The following is a 25,204-nucleotide window of genomic DNA, read 5'->3' as shown; positions in this document are numbered from 1 at the left end:
GGGAAGGGACTGGATTGGGGAAGGCAGAGAGTGGAGCGATAAAGGGAATAGATGGGGACAGAGGGTGGATGAGGGACTGGACAGAGGGCAGAGGGTGCAGAGATAGAATGGACGGGGTGGGAAGAGTGGCATGTGTGGGAGAGGGAGAGAAGGGACTGGTAGGTTAGGGTAGAGAGAGAGAATGGACAGGGGATGCTATGGGGATGTTTCAATGGGGAGCTGGTGAATGCATCCCACCCACTCCCAGCATACCCTTCTCTGCACATGTGCAATGCAGACTTTTCTGAATGACACAAGAGACGAGTCTGGAACACTGTGTGAGTGCAGTCACCCTCACATCCTGGCATCAGCAAACCACTGCCTTTCTGTTTTAAAAACTAAATAAAGATGTGGGCTATATGCTAAGGATGGCGAGATGTGGCTGAGAAACTGAACAGAGGGTCAGCACTTTCAGGAGAGGGGAGCTGGGGAAAGGCAGGAGGATGGAAGGATGAATTTGGGTTGGAATCCATTGAAAGGTGGAGGAATTGAGAGACAGAGATTTCGGGTAGAAGATAGAGAAGGCTGTTCTGTGCAAACCAAACTTCTTTCATCCTATTTTCTGCCCTGCGCTGATAGCAGTGATCTGTTTTCGCAAGGTATTAGAAGAGGAGGATTTGCTTTTCAGCCAGGGACAAGAAATGTAGTCAGGGCCTGAATATCAGCAGTGTTTGAATCCAGTGTTTGTCTGCAGGAAATGATTTCAAATATCAACATGCATTGAGAATCCCCGTGAATACACGCAGCCTGCGTGGGAGTGCGCAAGGTTTCTAATTGCGCAGAGAACTTTAATTTTTCAGCGAAATGTGGACCAGTATTCTCGCTATAGACGAGCCCTTCATTGGATCGTTGGAATCTGCCGAGTAACAACGACACCTGCCCCGTGGAAACTCTATGGAAGCAGATTGAATTCCTCAAACTGATTGGAGTGTCACCAGGATTGGGGAGAAGCCAAGAGCTGGAGAGGGGATTCCTCGCAGCGCCAGGGACCTGGGTTCAATCCCACCCTCACAGAGACTGTGTGGATTTTGCACTTTCCTACCCCTCCCCCACCCCCTGTCCACGTCGGTTTCCTCTGGGTGCTCGGGTTTTCTCCCATGTTCCAAAGATGTGCAGGCTAGAGTGGATTGGGCATTCTAAATTCAGGGATTAGCTGTGGGGATTATCGGGTGTGTCGGGGGGTGGGACTACATTCTTCGGAGGGTCAGTGTGGACTTGGTGGGTCAAACAGCCTGTTTCCACAGTGAATTCCCCCATCGTGTCTGCAGCCTGGCTTCCAGCTCCATCTCTCTGTGCCAAAGGTCCTCCAGTATGTGTATTCCTTCATTTCCAGCACCCAGAACGTCCCACCTTCTGCAAATCGAAAGACAAGTCCCACCCTGACCTCTCCAATGTGTGTTGTGTAACTGCTTAATCACTTTTAGAGGCCCAGCAAAGGCTGATAGCCAAGTTCGGAAACCAGGAGGATGGCCTCAACCGCGAACTTGGGTTCATGTCACATGACAGGTAACCCCACTTCACTGTTCCGCTCTCTCTCTCTCTGTCTGTCCCTCACTCTCACACATACTCTTACACACTCACACGCTCGTGCAGAGCCTTTCCGATAGACATGCTCTCTCTCAGACACACAATAACACGCCCCCCCACTCACACCCACGCATACATCTTCGCACATGACGACACTCCATCACACACACACTTTACCCAGCATGCACACGCACATACACACACTCTCTCTCATGCATGCACTCACACATTTGGGGTGAATTTGCATTTACAGGATTATATATTTGGAAATAGAACCAGTCTGACTCAAGATTGGGATACAGACAGACTCTCACCTCACAGCTTTCATGCGTTGTTTGATGTGAGGTGTTACCTCCTTTTAAAAAACATCAACTTTCCTGGAGAACGTGACTTAAAAGAAGTTCTGGAATGTACATATTAATGAACCGAAATCTGCAGCCCATTTTAAAAGATGAAAGATTTAACAGCAATCTAGGTTTCTTCAATACGTCACTTATGTTGAATGACACGATAATGTTTTTGCGATATATTCTGTGTCTTGTGATCCTACTCCACAGCTACCTGAAGTAGGAGTAGCACTTCGAAACCTAGTGCTTCCAAATAAACCTGTTAGAATATACCCTGGTGTTTGTGACATTTTAAAACTTTGTTTCCAGTGAATACAGCCCACACCTCCCACTGTTGCCAATAATCTTTGCAATTCCAATGAAACAATGAACCTGAAGTCCTGAAAAAATATACAATTTGTAACAATATTAGCTACTCATTCACTGGTCCTTCTGAGACATGACATTAGTGCTGGAGGCTGAAAGAAATGAGCAGCTTTAAAACAAAAACCTGTTGGACCTCACAGGGTCTAAGCCGGGCGGTAAGTTCAGGTAACCTTTACTCTGACCCTATTTTGTGACAGCTTCAGATTTCCCCAGGAGAAAGGCAGACAAAAAGTAGTTTTTCAAGAAAACACCTCCAGCTCAAAGTGCACCGACTCCCCCCACCCCACTTTCTTTGTTGGTCAGCTGAGTTGTCCGTTTGTTACTGGATCCTTGGTACAGCCGGGTAAAACATGCAGCTGGGATGACTGAGTGAACCCTTTCCCGCAACGGCAGTTTCCATCACTAAAAAGGACATGAGTGAATCAGATTGTGTTTTTCCCCCCTAAAAGTGGTGTCATCCTTAGATTATGAAGTCCAGATAACTGACCGAACTCCAATTCTGCAATCTACCGCAGTGGGATTCGAACCTGGGACGCCCCAGTGCTGGGTTGATCGGAGCACTTGGCCATCGCTTCTTCAATCCCCTGGTGCTGGCACGTGAACTCGGTGGTGCCTCCTCAGGTGGGAGGAGCAGGTGAAGCCCTTTTGGGACTGACAGCAGGTGAATGGCCTCTCTCCAGTGTGGACCCACTGGTCGGTCAGCAGTGCAGCTGACTGAGTGAGCTCTCCCCTGCACATGGGGCACGTGAATGGCTTCTCTCTGACTGAACCCCTTCCTGCACACTGAGCAGGTGAACGTTCTCACCGCGTTGTGAATGCGTCTGTGGGTTTCCAGCACTGATGGGGAATGGAATCCTTTCCCACAGTCCCCACATTTCCACGATTTCCTCACTGGGTGGAGCTTTCCTTGTGTTGCTCTGCGTCTGAAATTACAAACAGTGCGGGGATATCGTCTTTCCCACCGTGAGGGGTGTGATTTTAATTCCCCAATCTGAGTAAATGGTTTGAAGCACTTTTCACAGTCAGCGCACTGAATCTCCCTCACTCGGTATCTCAGTATTCTCCCTGCCACACCAGTGTCCAAAGTCTCTCAAGCAAACAAAAGCAAACATTTCTTCTCGATTGGAATGGCTGCTGATATTCAAGTCCCAATGAATCTAGTGGCTCTGTCAGAAGTAGATGTATCATTTTCTTTCAGATTTCTTTCTGCACGTCTTCCTGCAAAGAAAATCACAAAATAAGTGATCAGTCTGCACAGTTAAATGAACATAACATAGGTGGAAATTCCTGAAGATTGCCAGATGCCTGGTGATCACACATTACCCGGCACACAGAAACCTTAAAATAGACTTAGGTGTGTCTCGAGGTAAACTTCATAACATGGAATAAACTGCCTACAAAAGTGCTGGAAATGGAACTGAATCAAGGATATGAAAATGAAATGTCAAGGCTGCTTGAGAAAAGAAAGCCAGTAAACTTGCTAACTTACTTTCTGTCTTTGGATTAAATAAAAATGATTTAAAAAGGACGTAACTCCATTACTACATTAGAACGTGAATAATAATTGCAAAGAAACTTTTACAACAGCCAACAATATCAGAGATACACCATATGAAGCAATGCGTTTGAGGCAGTACGGTGGCTTAGTGGTTAGTGCTGCTGCCTCGCAGCAGCGGGGTCACAGGTTGGGCTCCAGCCTCTGACAACTGTCTGTGTGGAGTTTGAACATTTTCCTTGTGTCTGCGTGGTGTTTTTTCCGGGTACTCCGGTTTCCTCCCACAGGTCAGGTGAATTGCCCATAGTGTTAGGTGCATTAGTTAGAAAGAAATGGTGGGTTACCCTTCGTAGGGTTGGTGTGGACGAGCTGGGCCGAAGGGCCTGTTTCCACACTGTAGAGAATCTAATTTAACCTAGATGCGTGTAGATATATATATCAATATGACAATCCTTTCAATGCGGCTCAGTTCAATCAGAAACTACACTTTTAATTGTGAACATGAGAAAAGAAGTAATCCTTTTCCAGGGTGCAAACTGCATACGTGACTAACTGAGGGAATACACAAGGAAAATACCGATAAGAGAGAAAAAAGTTGTTGAGCACATTTGCAGAGTCTTCTCCCTCTCTGGATTCACTCCAGTTGCTACGAGCAAACCTCGCTGTGGGCCAGACAGCCCTGCATCGGGAAGCACTGGGATGGTCAACTACGACCAGTTTACATGGAGAACACATCTCCACATTAAACAGCCTCGAGGCAAACTTCCCTTCCTTCCACTTAAAGTTCAAAACCCCTCAAAGGGAAATTCCCCAGGTAAGTTTGGAAAAATTTCTTCTCGATGTTCGCTAATTATTTCTATGAGCACTTTGTTAACGTTTGAACGTTGCGAGTTTTGAACATTTTTGAGTCTGAGTGAAATCACAGATCGAAAAACAGAATGTGGGAATTTAGACAGTTTAATTTTCAACATCGGCGATATGTCTGCACAACAGCATATGACACGACATCAGTGAACCTCTTCTGACATCATTCTCAAACGTGCATGCCACACGCCAGATGAAAAGCTGAATACTTCTCTGGAAAAGCTGCTGTGCAATGCAGGAGAATGGCACAATGGGTGCGTGTTGGGACCATAACCCAGCTGAGAAACCATTCTCTCCCGCCAGCACAGCATCTTTCTATCTCTCCGAAAACAGACCTTTGGAGCAAGTTCACAATCAAATCTGTTCATAATCCCCGTATTAATGTAACTGACACCTCTCACCCCAAGGCTTTCAGCGAGAGAGAGAGAGAGAGAGAGAGAGAGACAGCAGAAGAGCGAATGGACTCTGCCCTCCCTCCACAACAACGTGCAAGTAGAAACAAAATGGTTTAATTATCCGCCAGTGGAGATCGCCCAGTTCCTGGGGATGAGACAAACATCAGAGCTCCGGGGACAGAATGACAAGCAAATGTTCTGGAAACTCTTTGCTGCTTGCAATTCTTGAAACAATGTGGAATGTATTTCACTCTGAGAAAGTTTCAGCTGCCTCAGAGTCTCCAATGTACATTGCTCTGTTTGCTGCCAGCTCAGAGAGAGACCAATAGGAAGGACGTAGGAGTGAATAACGATCTGCGTGGGAGGGTGAACAATTGTTAATGGAGACTGTTAGTAGCTAACAATAAGTAGTGTGTCACAGCAGACTATGAGATAACGCGGAGTCGTGTGTTTGTGTGTGTGTGGTAGGAGTCAAGGACATGGGGGAGTTCAGGCCCGAAAGTTATGGAACTCGATATTGAAGACCGGAGGGCAGTAGGGGCTCCAAGTGGAAAATGAGGTGTTGCTCTTCCATCTGGAGCTGGAACACTGCTGCAAACCTGAGACAGAGATGTTGGTCAGGAAGAAGGGTGATGTGTTAAAGTGGCAGGCAACCGGAAGGTCAGGGCCTTTTTGCGGACAGAGCCGAAATGTTCTGCAAAGAGTCACCCAGTTTATGCTTCATGCTACATTGGAGAAACGACACTGTGCGAGCAGTGAATGCAGTAGACTAGGTTGTGGCAAAAGTACTGGTAAAGTGCTGCTTCATCTGGCAGGTATGTTTGAGTCCTTGGTTATTCAAGAGGGAGCAGGTAAATGGGCAAGTGTTACACATTTGGCGGTTACAGGGGAAAATGCCTTGGGATAATGGTCGATGGATGCCTTGGGACTATTGGGACTATGGGAGATGATGAAAGTGAAGAAAGAGTGGACTGAGGTATAACACCTGCCCATTTACCTCCTCCCACATATCAATCCCTGAAGTTTGAAGAAAGTTCCGTTGAATGATTCAGTACCACGTGACCCATGAACTGATTTATAATCATGTTCCGGGGCCAACGTCATTATTGAGTCACAACAGCTGCAGGCCATCGCTGGGGGCTTGCCTTATGACTTCACGGTGCGGCCGGAAGCGCCGGGAACAGTTTAGGAAAGAGACCGCCCGGTGGGTCAGGCAGCCCTGCATCGGGAAGCATTGGCCAACCACTTTCAGTTAACGTGGGGAACACATGTCCACATTCAACAGCCTCTTTCTAATTTAAGATCAAGATCCTCCAAACCGAAATGATCCAGCTAAGTTTGGAAGAATTTCTTCCAGGTTTTCGCAAATTATTTCAGTGAGGACGTTGTTAAAGTTTGAACGTTGAAAGTTTTCAAATTTCAGCGAAATTGCAGTTCCTGCACATCAGGCATTCAAACCTCTTCTCGGCTCCGGGCCAATCCGAAAGCTCGGGAACAGGTAAAACACTGAAAGATTCGAAGGCGATGGCCCCAGTGTAGGAGAGCTAGTTCCTAGTGACATGGATGTGCCTGCAGAGGATGAGATCGGACTGTCCCTATGTCTCCACAATGTATGTCCCAGGCTTTATTATGGGAAAATAAAACTGATGGCTAGGCAAACTGAATTACGTATTAATTCAGTACTAGCTTCCTTGAAGAGATTGTGGACGCTACCCAAATGCCTGTCATTGTGCTGCTTTTTGTCAGCGCGCTTGGCTATTAACTGCAAGGTTGGTGTTTTGAAACCACCCAAGGTGATTTCACTCCTACCGCTTTCTTAGCTGCAAAGTAGCGTCTATTTAATTGGGTCAGGAAAATGTTTCCCAAATGGAAATCGTCTCCACTGAGGAAACACAAAGGGGTTTCTGAACTGATTCAATGTCCAACGTCAAGGAGTGCGGATACTGAGAATCCGAGACAGAAAGCGAACCTGCTGAAGAAACTCAGCAGGTTTGGTAGTACGTGTGGGAGAAGGCAAAGTTCAGAAGAAGGTATGAAATCTTGTCTCTTCTTCTCTTTCCACAGATGCTGCCTGACCTGCTGAGTTGCTCCTGCAATTTCAATTTTTGTTTTAACTGAAAGCCCATATCATCTTTCGGGATGAAACACCTAGACACGCCAAATGCAAATATTCAACCGTATCGAAACCTGTGAAGTGTTTGGACTCAAAAAACTCAGCAGTGATATACTCTTTCTAAGCTCCACAAGCAGAGAGATCTGGGAAATGAAGCTGTCAGTGTGGTTCTGTACTGGTGGACCGAGTGGTTAATGCGATGGACTTGAGATCCATTGCGGTTTCCCCACGCAGGTGTGAACCCTGCCGACTGCAGTTGAGAAATGTCGTCAAAAACAAAGGGAGACTGTTCCCCGGTTTCTTATTTAAGATTCAAATCAGTGGAGTTGGGAGATATTTCACTCACATTGGTAACGATGAGAATCTGCAACCCACTGTCTGTCAGGATGGAACAAGCAGATATCAGCGGAAATTTTGATCGAAATGAAGCAGGCACCTGAGGACAAGGGTGTTTCCTTTGCCAGTGAAAGATACTGCTTCACAAAGTTGGGCCTGTGGAAGGGAATCTGTGACGGTGATTATCTTTGGTTGTTCACCTTGTGAATGTTCCCATTGCTGCTCATGTCCGTGTTAACGTCAGAGCTCTGAACATGGTGGTGTAAGCTACTCTCAGGACCATGGGCGCAATGGATGACGTATCTGACTCCACCTACCTGTTTGAAATGCAGCTCACAGCTTCTTCACACACCCCAATTAATCTTTCTCATTGTCCTGAAACCGGCATATGGGTACAATTCCTAATCTGCAGGAATGAGAATCTTTTCACTGTCTCGCGTCAGTAAATGTCCCTGAGAACATCAGAGTCAAGTCACAGCGCCGTCAGAGGAGGGGAAGCTGAAAGACCCCACACACTGGTCACGGGCACATTTCACTTTCCCCAACACACCACCCCAACCACTGCGGCTCTTGGGAGTGGAAAGGGAACAAACACCAAAACCCAGTCTCAGCTTTGTGAGTCTTCAGGAAATAAGAAAACTGTTCATCCCTTCGGATCTTCCACCCTGGGCTGACAGCCTTGATTTTAAATGGCTGTCCAGTCAGTGCCGATTCGTTTTGGCTGGAAAAAAGTCTTCCTTATCTCATCCCAGCATTTCTTGCCACAGAGACCTGTGTGGCAGAGTTCATGTATATATTTCCTTGTATAGTATTTTGTAAATAACATTCGTTTGCTGGTTGTTTGTATCGGGTATTTCAGGTTCATTAGCCGCTGTTTAAGTGTGTTGGTAAATTTGTGGGCGACCATGATGCTGAGAGGGTTGAGTTGTCTGGACATCATTTCACAGATGTCTTTAATGTAAAGTAATGTGCTAGTGTTTCTGTCGACGTTGTGTCTGCTTGTGTCAGTTTGTTGATGTGAAATTGGCACACTGGTTTTATTGGGTAGGCAAAAGTGAGGACTGCAGAGGCTGGAAACCAGAGTTTAGATCAGAGTGGTGCTAGAAAAGCACAGCAGGTCAGATAGCTTCCGCGAGGATCAGGAAAATCGACGTTTCGGGCAAAAGCCCTTCATCAGGAATAGAGGCAGGACCCCTCCAGGGTGGAGGGATAAATTGGGGGGTGCTGGGCCGAAGGTAGCAAAGAGTGCAACAGGGGGTGGGGATGAGGTGACAGGTCAGAGAGGAGGGTGGAGCGGATAGGTCGGAAGGGAGATTGGCAGGTGAGACAAGTCTTGACGACAGCGCTGAGCTGGAAGGTTGGAACTGAAGTTAGGTGGGTGGAGGGGAAATGAGGAAACTGCTGAAGTCCAAATTGATGGCCTGTGGTTGAATTTACCCGGAGCGGAAGATGAGGCGTCCATCCTCCAGGCATCGGGTGGGGAGGGAGCCGCGATGGAAGAGGCCCAGGACCTGCATGTCCTCGACAGTGTGGGAGGGGGTGTTGAAATGTTGGACCATAGGGCGATGGGGTTGATTGGTGCGGGTGTCCTGGAGATGTTCCCTCAAGTGCTGTGACTAGACTCTGCGAGGAGTCTCCAGTCTCCCCAATGTCGAGGAGACCCCATCGGGAGCAATGGATACAAGAAATGATATTGTTGGATGCACAGGTGAAAGCTTTCCAACTGCTGTGGCCTGGATTCGATTTCCGAGCAGGGAAGAAAATTTCAGTAGAGCCATCAGAGCATATCGGCATCTCCCTGGTGGTCTAGTGGTTAGGATTCGGCGCTCTCACTGCCGCGCCCCGGGTTCGATTCCCGGTCAGGGAAGCAGTTTTCTTGGGGTTTATCGGATACACGCTCTTCTCAAATGCGCTGTACAGTTAATTATTGATCTTCGGAGTTCCTGGGTGCTGCAGTGTGTAGTGGCTCGTTGAAATAGTGTCCTGATTCAGATTTGCTTGTATGTGCAGGGATGATTGCTTCTGTAGTTAAGTTCTTGGTTCGCGTGCGTTGTTTTCCTGTAGACGCTGTTTTGAATTTACCATTGACTGTTCGCTCTACTGTGACATCTAGAAATGGCACTTTGCTGTTGATCTCCTCTTTTGTGAATTTTATGCCAGTAAGGATAATGTTGATGGTGTTGTATGTTTCCTCTAATTTGTTTCATTTTTTGATGACAAAAGTGTCATCGTTGTAGCGGACTCAAACTTTGGGTTGGATCATTGGAAGGGCTGTTTGTTCGAGTCTCTGCATTATTGCTTCTGCTAGGAATCCTGATGCTGGTGATTTCATGGGTATTTCGTTGATTTGTTTGTAGGGCTTGTTACTGAATATGAAGTGGGTGGTAAGGCACAGTTCCATGAGGTTGGCAGCGTTGTCGTTGCTGATGAATTTGAGGCTGTATTTGTGTCTTTGGTTGTTCGCGTAGTGTCTTCAGTTTTCTTTGGCCACGTTGATGTTAATGGATGTGAACAGGGCTGTTATATCAAAGGACATCATTATTCCATACTATTCTATCTTAGTGTCTTTGGTGTTCAGGAATGTTTGGATGGAGTAAATGGAGTAGCGTGAATCTTCGACTTGGTGTTTTACTCTTCAGTGGAGGCCTTTGACTAGTCTGTATATTGGTGTTCCAAGTAGTGAGACTATGGCCTAAGGGGGGCTCCTGGTTTGAAGGGGAGGAGAACAACAACAAAGTGCCATTCCTGGATGTCACAGTAGAGCGAACAGTCAATGGGAAACTTCAAACTAGCATCTACGGAAAAACCAACACACCCAAACCAAGTACTTAACCACAGAAGCAATCATCCCAACATCCACAAATGAAGCTGCATCAGGACATTATTTCAACGAGCCACTACACACTGCAGCACAGAGAAACTGCGAAGAGCACAAGAGAAATACATATATAGTGTATTAAAGGAGAACGGGTACCGAATAAACCCAGTCCACCGATTTCTCATTGATGCTTCCAAGCTGACTCTCAAAAAGTCGGTTTGTCCCTCCATTCTTTCCTGTTTGTTTTTTGTGGGTTTGACTGAGTATTGGAGTTGGGAGGTTTTGCTGTGGTTGTACAGGACATTGGTTAGACCACTTTTGGAATATTGTGTGAAATTCTGGCCTCCCTCCTATCAGAAGCATATTATGAAATTTGAAAGGGTTCTGAAGCACCAATGGGTCTGCAGAGAGGAAGAGGCCCTTCTGCTGCCCTGAGTGCGGGAAGGCCTTCAGTGATTCCTCTGCCCTGCTGACGCACCAGTTGGTCCACACCAGGGAAGACTGTTCTCTGGCCCCAAGTGGGAGATGGCCATCAGCAGTTCTTCCCACCTGCTGAGACACCAGTGGGTCAACACTGAGGAGAAGCCGTTCTTCTGCCCCGAGTGCAGGAAGGGCTTTGCTCTTTCTTCCGACCTGCTGGCCCATTGGTGGGTCCACATGGGGGAAAGGTCATTCAGTTGTACTAAGTGCAGGAAGGCCTTCATCAATTTCTCAGCCCTGCTGACTCACCAGTCAGTCCACACCGGGGAGAAACCGTTCTCTTGCCCGAGTGTGGGAAGGGCTTTACCCGCTCGTCCACATTGCTGAAGCACCAGCTGGTCCACATGGGGGGATGGTGGCTGGAGGGCGGGGGGGGAGGCCTTTCTGCTGCACTGAGTGCGGGAAGTCCTTCAGCAATTCCGCTGCCCTGCTGAAGCACCAGTGTGTCCACACCGGGGAGATGCCCTCCAGCTGGCCCGAGTGTGTGAAGAGGATCATGTTTTCCTGCAACTTGCGGAAGCACCAGCGGGGGCACCAGCGCTCCCAGCAATCAGATCCTACCAGTGACGCTGCCTTTAGTCACCCTCAAGGACTGAACCTCCTAACAGTTCTGACAGTGGGTGCAGTGGGAGAGTAGGTGGGCTGTTTTTGTTTTCTGCTGGACTGCAATTGACTCCCCCACCCCCCACAACCACAACCCCATGGTGACTCAGGGTTAGCACTGCTGCCTCATGGCACCAGGAACCCAGGAATACTTCCACCCTTGGGGGTCTGTGTGCAATTTATGGAGCGTAGGAAAATGGATCTGAGTAGGTTACTCTTCGGAGAATCAGTGCAGATGTGTTCGGCTGAAGGACCTGTTTCCACACTGTAGGAGTTCAACCATCAAATGAGCTTTGGTTTCATTGAAAACTGCTGCTCATTGAGCCAGGGACTGCACATTGCCAAATGAAATGATCCAGAGAAACCTACGACTGCAAGACCATCGGAGCAGAAGTTAGGCCATTCGGCCCGTCAAATCGACTCTGCCATTCGTTAGTGACAAAAGTAGTGTATATGAGATTAGGTACAGAGTGCAAACAGGCCATTTGTCCGAACAAGTCCACACCGACCCTCCGAAGAGTAACCCATCCAGACCCATTTCCCTCTGACGAATATACCTAACCCTATGGGCAATTAAGCAATAGACATGACCTGAACATCTTTAGACTCTCGAAGAAAACAGGACCACCCAGAGAAAACCAACGCAGACACTGGGAGAATGTGCAAACTCCTCACAGACAGTCACCCAAGGCTGGAATCAAACCTGGGTCCCTGGCACTGTGAGGCTGCAGTGGTTACCACTGAGCAACTTCATGTTGCAACCCGAAGTAGGCAAGCAGGAGGATGAGAGAATACAGCAAGCCAGGCAGCACCAGGATGTGGCGTCGTCAACGTTTTGGGTATTAACCCTTCTTCAGGACTGAAACGTTGACTTCTCTGTGAGAAACGAATTACGGGAATGTTGCTGGGGGTTGGAGGGTTTGAGCTATAGGGAATGGCTGAATAGGCTGGGACTGTTTTCACTGGAGCATCAGAGGCAGAGGAGTGACTTAATAGAGGTTACAAAATCATGAGGGGCATGGACAGGGTAATAGACAAGGTCTTTTCCCAGGGATGGGAGAGTCCAGAACTAGACGGCATAGGTTTATGGTGAGAGCCGAAATATATTAAAGGGACAACTTCTTCATGCAGAGGGTAGTACTTATATGAAATGTGCTGCCACAGGATTTGGGTCAGGTGTTGTCAAATGGCACTAGATTAGTTTAGGATGTCAGGTCAGCATGGACCAGTTGTACCAAAGGGTCTGTTTCCATTTTGTATGTGTCTCTGACTACTGGTCCTGATGTAAGTTTAAAATAGAGTCCAAGTAACTTTAAATACTTCAATCTTGTTGTGCTCACCTCCTGCCAAGTTTAAACATGCTGAGTTGGACAAAGTATCCCAACACTTCAACCAAACCCAGAGTTGAAGAAGTCAGAAGTCAGAACATTGAGGGGACCAAAACTGATCACAAAATTCCAGGTGCAGCCTCATCACCGTCCTGTATACCTACAACATAACTTGCCAACATCTCTACTCAATTCCCGAACTGATGAAGGCCAGTGTGCTGAAACCTTTCTTCACTGCCTTGTGTACCGATGTAATCAGAGATATAGGACCTACTTTACACTGATCCACAATCCTGCTTCTGGGAGCACAGTGACTAATAGGGAAGGCAAAAGGGAGATTGGCCTTTAAATGGAGTATAAAAGTAGGGAGGTTATAGTGGAGGTTTTGATTGAATCAGCTGACAGTGGATCTGAATCACATGTAGATCAGACCAGTTTCGGACAGCAGGAAACCAGATACGTTCTTACAACAAACCACAACGATTTCATCAGTCGACTCTTAATTCCAGATTTATATTGAATTCAGATTCCACCTTCTGCCGTGGCAGGCTTTGAACCCAAGTCCCTAGAACACTGCCTGGGTGAATAGTCTGGTGACAATAAAGTCGGCCATCGCCTCCCCTGAACACATTGGCTTATTCTGTTTAGAGGTAACAAAGGAGCAAGAGGTTTCAGCAGCTGCTAAGTTGTTGATATTACACAAGGGAACATCAGCACTCTCAGTAATGGCACACACTGAAGTCTGTGTCCTGTATCAGAGGTAAGGGCTCGGGAACCAGAAGATGGAGGAACAGGAACATGCCATTCAGCCCCTTGAGCCTGCTTCTCCATTCAGTAGGATTCTGGGTGATCAGGCATTCCGCACATTCACTTTCCTGCCCTTTTCCTGCAACTGTTCATCCCCCAACTCTTCACGAATCTATCGATCCTAGTTTTAAAGTGACATGAAGGCTGTCAACAGAGTTACTGAGGTGGGGGTGGGGGGCGGGTGGACGGGGGCTCAGGTCGAACTTGGGGACTAAAACAATGTCTTCACACTTCACAATATTGAACTAAGGGAATGTTTATGGTTATCCAATGCTGGAAATTGGGCAGGCATTCAGATGAAATTATTGGTAAATTATGAATGACAGAGGAGTCAGAGAGAAGTGGTGTTCAGGCACAGTTGGATATCATCAGTATAGATACCAACACCAGCAGCTACGGTTAAACAAATCAGAACGGAAGACGCTAAAAGCAGACCCTCCCAGAGGATAGAGTGATGTTGGAGAGGGTCAGTACTGTCATTAACCCTGATCAAGGCGGGAGTAGGCCACTCGGCACTTCGAGCCTGCTGCAATATTCAATAAGATCATGGCTGATCTGAATTCAACCTCAACTCTACATTCCAACACATCCCCGACAATCTTTCATCCACTTGGTTATCAACAACCTATCTACCTCTGCCTTAAAGATTTTGAATCCACTGCCTTTTGAAGAAGACACACAACCCTCAGAAAAAAAAAGAAATCATCCTCATTTTTGTCTTCTACATTTAAAATATGACCCTGTACTTTCAGATATTAAGATAGGGACACAAGCTGCATTCAAATACTACCTGTGAACAGTTAATTATGTCAAAGTGCTTCACATGAACATACTGAGAATTCCTTTAAAAATCACAAGACCGGAGCACAGATTGGGACAGGTGACCAAAGACTTGGTCAAAGGGACAAATTGAGGGCAATCTTTTAAACAGGTTCAATTTCCCAAACATCAAAGGACAAAGACGTGAACAACAAACACAAAATAGCAAAGAATGGGAAACAACAGTGTAGTCATAATGTCACAGGATGAGTAATCCAGGGAACATGAGTTCAAATCCCACCACAGCAAGAGGTAAGATGTGAATAATTCAAATCATAAATGGGGAACACAAAGTAAGTCTCAGTATGGTATCGATGGCACTGACGTCAATTGTCCTAAAAACCCATGTTCATCAATGTCCTTTCAGGAGGGAAACTGCCATCCTTGCATGGTCTGACTTACATGTGACTCCAGACCCACAGCAACGTGGTTGACTCTTAAACTGCCCTCTGAATTGGCACAAGCAAGACACCTTGCACTTAGGGATGGATAACATACATCAACCTTGTGAAAGTGTCATAACAGAAATTGCTGGAGAAACTCAGCCAGTCTGGCAACACTGGTGGAGAGAGAGAGAAAGAAACAAAGACAATATCCTGGCTTGAGTCCAGAACAGTTGTGAAGAAGGGTCACAGCACTTGAAATGCTAACTCTGCTTTTCTCTCCACATGTGCTGCCAGTCCTATTGAGTTTCTCCAGCATTTGATGCATTTTTGTGTTTCAGATCTCCAGCATCTTCAGTTCTTCATTACACTGAATTAGGAAAGCTCAAATCCCATAAAAGGGTAGAGCAGAAGGACTGGAATTACTCAGCAAGTCTGGCATCAGCTATGGAGATAAAAAGAGTTCGTCCTTCGGGTCATTGAATGATCTTACATCAGGGACAAACTTTTGGGGAAGCTGCAAGAATAAAAGGCATTGGCGTAACTTCAACATCTGGGAGAACTCTCTCAGCCATGGGGGTCAGGCTGACTCAGCATTCTGGTCCTGTTCATTACCTGTTAAATTCTCCATTTGTTGTTCTTGTTATATTTCTACATGGTTGACACATTCCTATGTTTTAAAATGAAATTGCAAACCGACAAGAATTTTCCATGTAAGTAATCATACATTAGAGGGTTTGGAACGTGAATGTAACTTTTAAACAGGAAGTATTTATTCATGCATGGGGTGTGGTCATCGCTGGCAATGCCAGCATTTATACCCATCCTTAACCACCCTGTGGTTGGTTGGAAAAGTGCATGAAGATGTCTCAGATTGTCTTGAACAGCACAGCAATCTCAAAGATGGGTGTGCTCAGGTAGAAGTACCCTCCACTCCCACAGCCAAGTCTGCATTCACTTCAATTATAGATGCCATCTAAACCTCCCAGGACAAGGACAGCATGGGATGACAATCAGAATAAAGCTTCCTCTACTCTTAAATTTCAAGTGAAGCTACCTCAACACTGTCCCCAACAAACACTGCCAAGACAGAGACTGCATTGAGTTAGATACAGAGTAAAACTTCCTCTACACTTCCCCATTCATACAGTCCCAGGACAATGACAGCAGAGGGTTAAATAAACAGTAGAGCTTCTTATATTCTGACTGACATTTAGTACGTCCTACAACAATCCACAAGGAAAATTCAGAACTGTGACTGCAATCTGGTACTGAATTCACACATCCTAATGGGAATAACAGCAACAGAAAATCATGTCGTGACACACAGATAAAACACACACAATGTACAACAAAACTAGACTGTTATTGGGATCAAAGACATTTAAATGACAGGAGACATAGTCCCTGCAGTGATCCGAATGTGAGCTGAACAAATTTCACACTTGAACAATATTCTCTGGGAATGCAATGTCCACCTCACCGCTGTCTATTCAGTTCCTCTGCTCTCGTTCAGGGCTGAGTTGCGGATGACCACATTGTGGCGTGGGGGTCAAGAGGTTGGACAGTTAATGTCAACTTGGATTGAGTCCATCCTTTTTCATGCCAGTGAGGTCGAGGGTCGCTCATTTACTCAACTTATAATCGGGGACAAGGGGATGTCAGGCTGGGCTTCTATCAGTTTGAGTTTAGAAGAAACAGTTGATCCGATGGAGCTGTATAACATCTGGAGAGGACTTAATGTAAATGTAATGTCAACTCAATTCTAGCCAGAGACTAGTCTCTCATTTAAGATAGGAGAGTTTTGTTTTTTCTCTCAAATGTTCTCTAGTGTTTGAAATTCACTTTTTAAGATAGCAGCATGTGGTGGTGTCACGGTGGTTAGCACTGCTGCCTCACGGCATCAGTGACCTGAGTTTGATCCTACTTTCGGGCCGACTGTCTGTGTAGAGTTTACACATTCTCCCCTTGTGTCTGCGTGGGCTTCCTCTGGTGCTCTGGCCTCGTTCCACAGTCCAAAGGATGTGCAGATGAGGGTGGATTGACCATGGGAGATGCAGGGTTACAGGGATTGGGTAACGAACTGGGTCTGGGTGGGACGGTCACTCAATGTTGACTCGATGGCCTGAATGACCGAATGAGGTGGACATTGCATTCCCAGAGAATATTGTTCAAGTGTGAAATTTGTTCAGCTCACATTCGGATCACTGCAGGGACTATGTCTCCTGTCATTTAAATGTCTTTGATCCCAATAACAGTCTAGTTTTGTTGTACAACGTGTGTGTTTTATCTGTGTGTCACGACATGATTTTCTGTTGCTGTCATTCCCATTAGGAATTGGCCAAAGCAATCAATAGTATGCACTTGCTTTATGGTTACCAACATCAAATTACATTCATGGTTTTGGTTTTTTAATCTCTTACATTATCGTATTCAACCAACTACAGCATTTAGAAACTTGCTTAATTACAATATTCAATATCTGCAGAGTACTTTTTCTTTTTGTCACGACCATTATCTTGAACTCTGACGTGTGACCTCTTCATTGCTGTCAAAGTTCCTTATTTATCCCGACATTGTCATGGTTTTACTTTGTCGAATGTCTTCCTGGCTTTTGCAGTTAAGACCCTATATTCTGCCCTTGTCAACATTTTCCCTTACAATTCTGTACTAAGGATTTCATGAAAAACCTCAGAGTGTGGTGAGACTGCGGAACTCACTACCATAGTGAATACTTGGGGTGGAAGACACGACAACTAAGGGTAAGCAACCCAATACAAATGAATGTCACTGTCACTAGATTCACAACAGAGTGAAATTAAAACATGCAATGTCCCTCAATTTCTCAACTGTTCCTAACCAGACTTGATGAAGAACAGATCTTGCACCTCAACATTATAATTTAAACAAAAACCAACAATTATAAATATGGCAAATTTTCTAGGGCAAAGTTAAAGAAGATAATCTAATTAATAGCAATGATTCAAATCCTTTGATCAAGTCCCCTACCATCTCAGAGACTTAAACTTAAGTGGCAAATTAAGAAAGAATTTTTTTTAAACTTACCAATTCAAACAAACAGTTTCCAACAATGGATTGCCAAGCCTTTGTGCAATCCTTGGACCATTTACTGTTTCACAGACAGGGAACTGTAAATCTAATTTAAAAGTCACTGTTGAATGTGAACAGACATCCCAACATATTGAGCCATTTTTTACAGGCTGGGACTCATTCCCAGAAAGAGCCAACAATTCTTTAACTGGACAGTAGAATCTAGGGAGAACAGCTCCTGGGCTCAACAAGCAGCAACGCCCAATGGAAGCAGTTGGCGGCGGGGCTGGGCGGGGCATGGGCATAAAACAAAAAAACCCACTGACTCTCCCACAGCACACACACTGTCAGAATGCACAGGGGCTCAGTCCTGGGAATGACCCACAGCAGTTTCGTGAAGTGAACCACACTTGATGAACAGATCTTGCACACCAGAATGAGAATTTAAACAAAAACAAACAATTATGAATCCGGCAAATTTACGAGGGTAAAGTTAAACAAGATAATCCAGTTAATAGCAATGATTTAATCCCTTTGATCAAGTCCTCCACCATCTCATAGATAGAAACTTAAGGGGTAAATTAAGGAAGAGAATTTTTAAAATTATCAATTCAAGCAAACAGTTTCCAACAATGGATTGCCAAGCCGTTGGGCAATCCTTCGATGATGCGTTGTTCACAGGCACATAACCGTGAATTTAATTTCTAAGTCACTGCTGAATGCGAATGGACACCCTGAAGTATTCAGCTATTTCTTACAGACTAGAGCTCGTTCCCAGACAGAGTCAATAATTATTTAACTGGACAGAAAAATGCTAGAGAGAACAACTGCTGGTATCAATGAGCAGCAGCGCCCACTGGAAGCAAAGTTGCAGGGGTGGGGGAGCACGACGGCATAAAACAAAAAAAACCGACCGACTCTCCCATTATAAGCACTGTCAGAATGTGCAGGGGTTCAGTCCTCTCAGTGACCCACAGCAGTTTCACCAGCAGAATCAGATTGTTGGGAGCACTGGTGTGCCCGCTGGCGCTTCTGCAAGGTGCAGAATGATGAGAACCTCCACTTCCACTCGGGGCAGGTGAACGGTCTTTCCCCGGTATGGCCCCACCTGTGCCTCAGCAGGTGGGAGGAATTGCTGAAGGCCTTCCCGCACTCTGGGCAGGAGAAGGGCCTCTCCCCCATATGGACCCGAAGGTGGGATGCCTGGGTAAAGCCCTTCCCGCACTTGAGGCAGGAGAACGGGCTCTCCCCGGTGTGGACCTGCTGGTGCCTCAGCAGGGCAGAGGTATCATTGAAGGAGTTCCCGTACTTGGAGCAGCTGAAGGGCTTCTCTAATATATGGACCCGGCGGTGGATCAGTCGGACGGAGGAATAGCTGAAGGCCTTCCTGCATTCGGGGCAGCAGAATGGCCTCTCGCCTGTGTGGACCCCCTGGTGCCTCTGCAGTACCGAGGAATTGCTGAAGGTCTTCCCGCACTCAGAGCAGGAGAACAGTCTCACCCCGGTGTGACTGCGCCCATGAGTCTCCAGGTCAGATGGGAAACGGAAGCCTTTCCCACAGTCGCCACATTTTCATGGTTTCTCCACGGGACGGGATTCCTTGGGTTTCTCCATGACCGAAGCTTCAGCTGCACACAAACGCGTGTACAGCACCTCCCTGCCGTGAATTATTTTTCCCAGTCTGTATAACTTTTACTGGCTCCACAATCAGAGTGCTGCAATAGTCGGGTCTCTCTTCCACTCTCACTGATGCTGAAAACGTACTGAAAGAGGAACCAAAAAGCTTGGTTCCTTCTCACAGAATCATAGTCGAAAATTGTTACGGTCCCGATGGATTCAGTGACTGCCAGACATTGACGTGAAATTGAGGACTGCAAATGCTCGAGAGTCAGAGTCAAAGCACAGCAGATCAGGCAGCATCTGAGGAGCAGCAGAGTCAATGTTTCAGGCAAAGCTCTTCATCGATTGATATTGAAACGTCCGTCTTCAGATCTTCAAATAATCTGTAAAAAGAGATTACAAAAGTCATTACTGTCAGTCCAGGTTAGAAATTCCAAACAAGCAATTCTACTTTCTGCAGAACATTCTTTTCTTTCCCCACAAAATTGAAAGCACCATCCCACCCCTTCTCATCCCTCTATTCTCACACCGCTCAAACTAATCCTCCCGACGGTACTGATTCAGGATCTTACAGAGACCGAAAAGTGAAAACATCAAGATAGACACCTCTGAATTTTGGATACCTCCACCCTGAAAATTAGTATCTCTCACGACATCTGGGAGTGAGTAAGTCTGATTTTGGGAAGCAAGAAAAAAAGTGTCTATTCAGGATGAACCTTCAATGCAGCCTCTTGAGAAACAACCAGACACGAAATGGTTAACATCTGGGGAGGTGGAAGTGGGGAGATGGAGGAAATGTGATATCAAGGCATTGGCACCGACACCAGACAGAAACTGAACACACAGGCAGGGCAAACATTACAGGCAAGACAGAGTCATGGAGATACACAGCACAGAGGCAGGTCCTTCAGTCCAACTCATCCGTGCCGACCAGATAGCCTAATGTAATCTTGTCTCATTTACCAGCACTTGGCCATATCCCTCTGAACTCTTCCTATTCTTATACCCATCCAGATGCCATTTAAATGTTATAATTGGACCTATATCCATCACTTCCTCTGGCAGATCATTCCTTACACTTGCCTGCCTCACATCAAACATGTTATCCTCCTGTTCTGGACTTCTCCCATCCCAGGGAAATGACCTTGTCTATTTATCCTATCCATGCCTCGCATGACTCTTGAAACGTCTGTAAGATCACCCCTCACCCTCTGGTATACTGGGGAAAACAGCAATGCACTGTGTTTACTTTTAGCTTCACACTCACTGCACCTTACTCCCGTATAAAACATTGTTTCCCTCCCCCACACTGTCCATAGGAAAAACCAAGAGTGCTGAGACTCTGGAGTTGGGGGAATGCCACGTAGAATTCCTGCAATGTGGAAACATGCCATTCAGCCCAACAAGTCTACACCGACCATCCAATGCGTAACCCATGTGGACATTTTCCCCTAGCCCATTCCACTACACTTACTGCACACTATGGGCCCATTTAGTATGGCCACTTCTCCCGAAACTGCACACCTTTAGATGTTGGGAGGAAACCAGAGCACTAGGAGGAAACCCAGCAGACACGGCAGGGAGAATGAGCAAAATCCACACAGGCAGTCGCCCCAAGGCTGGAATCGAAAGCGGATCACTGGCGCTGTAAGGCAGCAGTGTGAACCACTGATCCAACGTGCTGCCCATGTGTGCAGACAGAGGTGGGGGCTGGGAACTTTGTTAATTGTACCACACAGTGGATTGTTGAGTAAGGTTACATCTCACGGGATCCAGGGAGAGCTAACCAACTGGGCACAAAATTTAGAAGCGCGTTGTTGGAGATGCTGGAATCCTTCCTGAAAACAACAAATGCTGGAGATCACAGTGGGTCAGGCAGCGCTGTGCTACTCTATGATTGGATGGTGTGGATGTGGAGATGATGCTTCCACGAGGAGAAGGGTTGAGGATGCCAAGTCATTGAGGGCATTTAAGACAGAGATAGGTTCTTGATTAGTAAGGGGTCAAGGGTTATGAGGAGAGGGCAACAGAATGGGATAGAGAAACATATCAGCCATGATCGACTGGTGGAGCAGACTCGATGGGCCAAATGGCCTCATCCTGCTCCTGTGTATTATGGTCTTAAAGCTGGGCAGATGACTTAAGGGGTTCTCACAAACTATTTCAGAATCCTGAAGAGGAGTTGTTGGACTCTAAAATTTAATTCTGCTTTCTCTCCACAGATGCTTCCAGTCCTGCTGAGTTTTTCCCGTGTTCTCAGTTTTGTTTCAGATTTCCAGCATCCACAGTTCTTTGTCTTATTTATCAAATTCATTTCTTGCCCTTCCCAAGTGTCTGGAACTTCATCTCCCTGATCTAGAAGCTGTTCACTTACCCTAGAAATGACCACTACCTCCTTATCAAAGTAGACCCCTTTGTTGCAAAATGATTGTTCAATTCTGTGACCAAAATTATTGCATTCGTAATTACTTACACAAGGGACTCTCAATATCTCAGGCAAGAACACAGCTAGATTGTTTCAGACAGTACATTTATGTGATTTGATGCAATTCCCTCTTCCCGACTTTACCAGCGTGTTGCAGGGAATGGAGGGTTTGAATTAAGGAGAAGCTGGGACATTTTTCCAATGGAGCGGAGGAAGTTGACAGATAACTTTAGAGATTTTTTAAATCAGGAGGGGTATAGATAATGTGTCATTTCCAGGAGGCTCAGAATATTTTATTGCTCCAAAAGGTGTAAAAGGGGGTCAAAGTTTCAGCAGAAATCGAGCAGAGCTGAGAACAGACAACATTTAACTCTGTGGGAACAGGGAGATCAGAGGACAGAGAAATCAGGACCTGAAATCCAAGCTAAAGCCAGACTACCATGTTATCAGTGATTTGATTAGTAGTGCCCACCCTCTACCTTTACTGAGCTTCTCACTCGACTTGAATGCCATGTATCCCTTCGATATTCCGGATCCAATCCTTGTCATTCTGAAGCCACATCTCTGGAAGGAGTCTCAGATCATAATTATTCTCTTCAACGTGTGCAGTCAATTAATTTTCTTTTGTTACAATGCAGCACCCATTCACAAACTGAGCTTTTAGTTTTATTTTTTGTGATGGTTAGAATCCAGTTTGGTTGCTCGTACATTTATTCTCCTTGTCCCTTTCTATCATTCTCTGGTGTTTGGTTTCCACATCACTACATTGCTCACTGGCCTTGATTTGGATTGGCTGTGGAAAATTGCCCAGTGTCCAGGGATGTGCAGGTTAGGTGGGTTAGCCATGGGAAACGCAGGGTTATCGTTTCAAAGTAATAGAAGGACGAGGCCATTTGGACCATCGACCCTGCTCCGCCATTCATTAAAATCATGGCGGATCTATCAATCGTCTCAGATCCTCCTAATTGCATTATCTCAAATACCCTTAATTCCCTTACCATGCAGAAAACCCATCCAAACGTGTCTTAATGAATCTGCCTCTACTACTTCCTTGAGCACAATATTCCATTAATTTACCATTAACCGCATAGGTCCTGCCCTGAGTTGCCTCATCAAAATGCGACAGCTCATATTTGTCTAAATTAAACTCCATCCACTACTCCTTGGCCCATCGGCTCATCTGATCAATTATAATTTATATTAAACTTTCTTTCCTACCTTATTCCCTAAAAGCTGAAAATCTCCTTCCCGCACTCTCGCCCTCCATTCTCACATTGTTGAATCTAATCACGGATGTCCTCATCCTGAACGGTTTGGTTCATGTTGATTAACAGGCCCACATTCAAGGGGGATCTAACTGAAACGTACAGAACATTGAACGGCCTGGACAGAGTGGACACTGGGAAGATGTTTTCACTGGGAGGAGAGACTAATACCCATGGGCATAGCCTTAGCATAAAGGGAGAATGGAGATTAGGAGAAATTTCTTGAGCCAGAGAGTGGTGAATCTATGGAATTCATTGTCACAGAAAACTGTGGAGGCCAGGTCACTGAGTATGTTTAACATTGAGATAGAGATGTACAGCACAGAAACAGACTGTTTGGTCCAACCTGTCCACGCCGACCAACTATCCCAACCCAATCTTGTCCCACCTGACAGCACACGGCCCCATATCCCTCCAAACCCTTCCTATTCATACACCTACCCAAATGCCTTTTAAATGTTGCAATCGTACTAGCCTTCAACACTTCCTCTGGCAGTTCATTCAATAAACATACCATCCTCTGCATGAAAAAGGTGCCCCTTAGATCTCTTTTGTATCTTTCCCCTCTAACGCGAAACCCATGCCCTCTCGTTCTGGACTCACTCACCCCAGGGAAAAGACTTTGTCTATTAATCCGATCTATGCCCCTCATGATTTTATACACGTACAGTTACGACGTTTAAAAGACATTTGAATAAGTACTTCAATATGAAAGGTTGGAAGGTTTATGGGCTAAACACTGGTAGGTGCGACGAGTTTAGTTTGAGAACATACTCAGCATGGACTAGTTGGATGAAGGGTCTGTTCAGTGCTGTCTGACTCTGTGACTGATCTGTACTGGTCTTAAAACCATTTTCTTACCTCCCCCCATAAGCATCTACTTCTTTGTTGTTCAAAACTCAGATTAAATTAGCCTTGAATATGTTCAATGACCCCACTTCTGAACTCAATTCCTCTTCGTAATATATCATTTGCCTTGCTCATTGCCTGCTGCATCTGCCCGACAACTGGCATTGACTGGTGTGGAGGGACTCTGAGACCCATTAGTACATCCATACATCATTCCTGATGAAGGGCTTGTGCCCGAAACGTTCCCTGTCCTGCTCCTCAGATGCTACCTGACCTGTTGTGCTTTTCCAGTGCCATATTTTTCGACTTTCACCTCTAGTCCTCACTTTCTCCATATTCCAATATATCACCATTTATACAATGCACTGCTTTTTTTTTAAAACAACAAAGGCTATAATTTCACATTGCGGCACTGCACTTGCCACGTGTTTGTCAATTGAGACACAGACCTGGACCAACTTCGGGAAGAGGCAAAAGACTGAGTTCTGAACAAAAACCGTAGCGCACTCAAAACGCCGGCTCTGTTTACCTTTCCACAGATGCTGCTCGACCCGTTGGCTTTCTGCAGTATTCGCTGTGTTTGTTCTGCACAAATGCTGCTTTCCATTAAAGAACTTCAATCCCTGTCCTCTGGTAACTGACCCGAGTCAGTGGCAAGAGGTTCTTCTGATCATTAACCTGCCCATTCACACCACGTCTTCTCCCATCATTGCCAACAGCCCCTGGAAATCTCCAGTTAACCTTCTTTGCTCCAAAGAGAACATTCACAAACTTGGGAATGTCTCCACAAAATGGAAATTGCTCACCCCTGGACATGATGCAAGTGTTACAATGGGGCAGAGGTTTTGGCAAAATATTGTCAGTTAGCAGGTAGAAAAATGTTCAGGAAGTAAAACACAAATCCCAGTCTCCAGCTTTGTGAATCTTTAGAAACTCTTTGGGAAGTGGAATTGGAGGAGAACTGACGGACTGAGCAGAGACAGTCCAGACACCGTCCCTTTGTTTAAGAGGCTGATTGACTCTGATATTCTCGGGACATGAACTGACCCGAGACATTGAAAGAATTCTCTGCACATCAGGAATTCAAACCCATTCTCGGCTCGGAGCCAATGAGAAAATTCGGGAAGAGGCAAAACACTGAAAGGCTCGGAGTGCGATGGTCCCGGTGTAGGAGAGCTCGTTCCTCGTGACATGGATGTGCCTGCAGATGGTGGGATCAGACTGTCCCCATGTCTCCATAATGAATGTCCAAGGTTTTATTATGGAAAAGTAAA

The 25,204-nt window shown here is 45.9% G+C and overlaps 1 non-coding gene across 1 annotated transcript; it reads left to right on the top strand.

The window, feature by feature from the left end:
• The first annotated feature begins 9,277 nt into the window (after nt 1-9,277).
• Nucleotides 9,278-9,349, top strand: trnae-cuc (transfer RNA glutamic acid (anticodon CUC)). Its single transcript has one exon. It is a non-coding gene; the product is annotated as a tRNA-Glu (tRNA).
• Nucleotides 9,350-25,204: the final 15,855 nt, after the last annotated feature.

This window comes from Chiloscyllium punctatum, chromosome 36, assembly GCF_047496795.1.
Source record: "Chiloscyllium punctatum isolate Juve2018m chromosome 36, sChiPun1.3, whole genome shotgun sequence".
Taxonomy (NCBI): Eukaryota; Metazoa; Chordata; class Chondrichthyes; order Orectolobiformes; family Hemiscylliidae; genus Chiloscyllium; species Chiloscyllium punctatum.
Note: the sequence above shows the minus strand (reverse complement) of the source record. Positions and strands in the feature narration are given on the sequence as shown.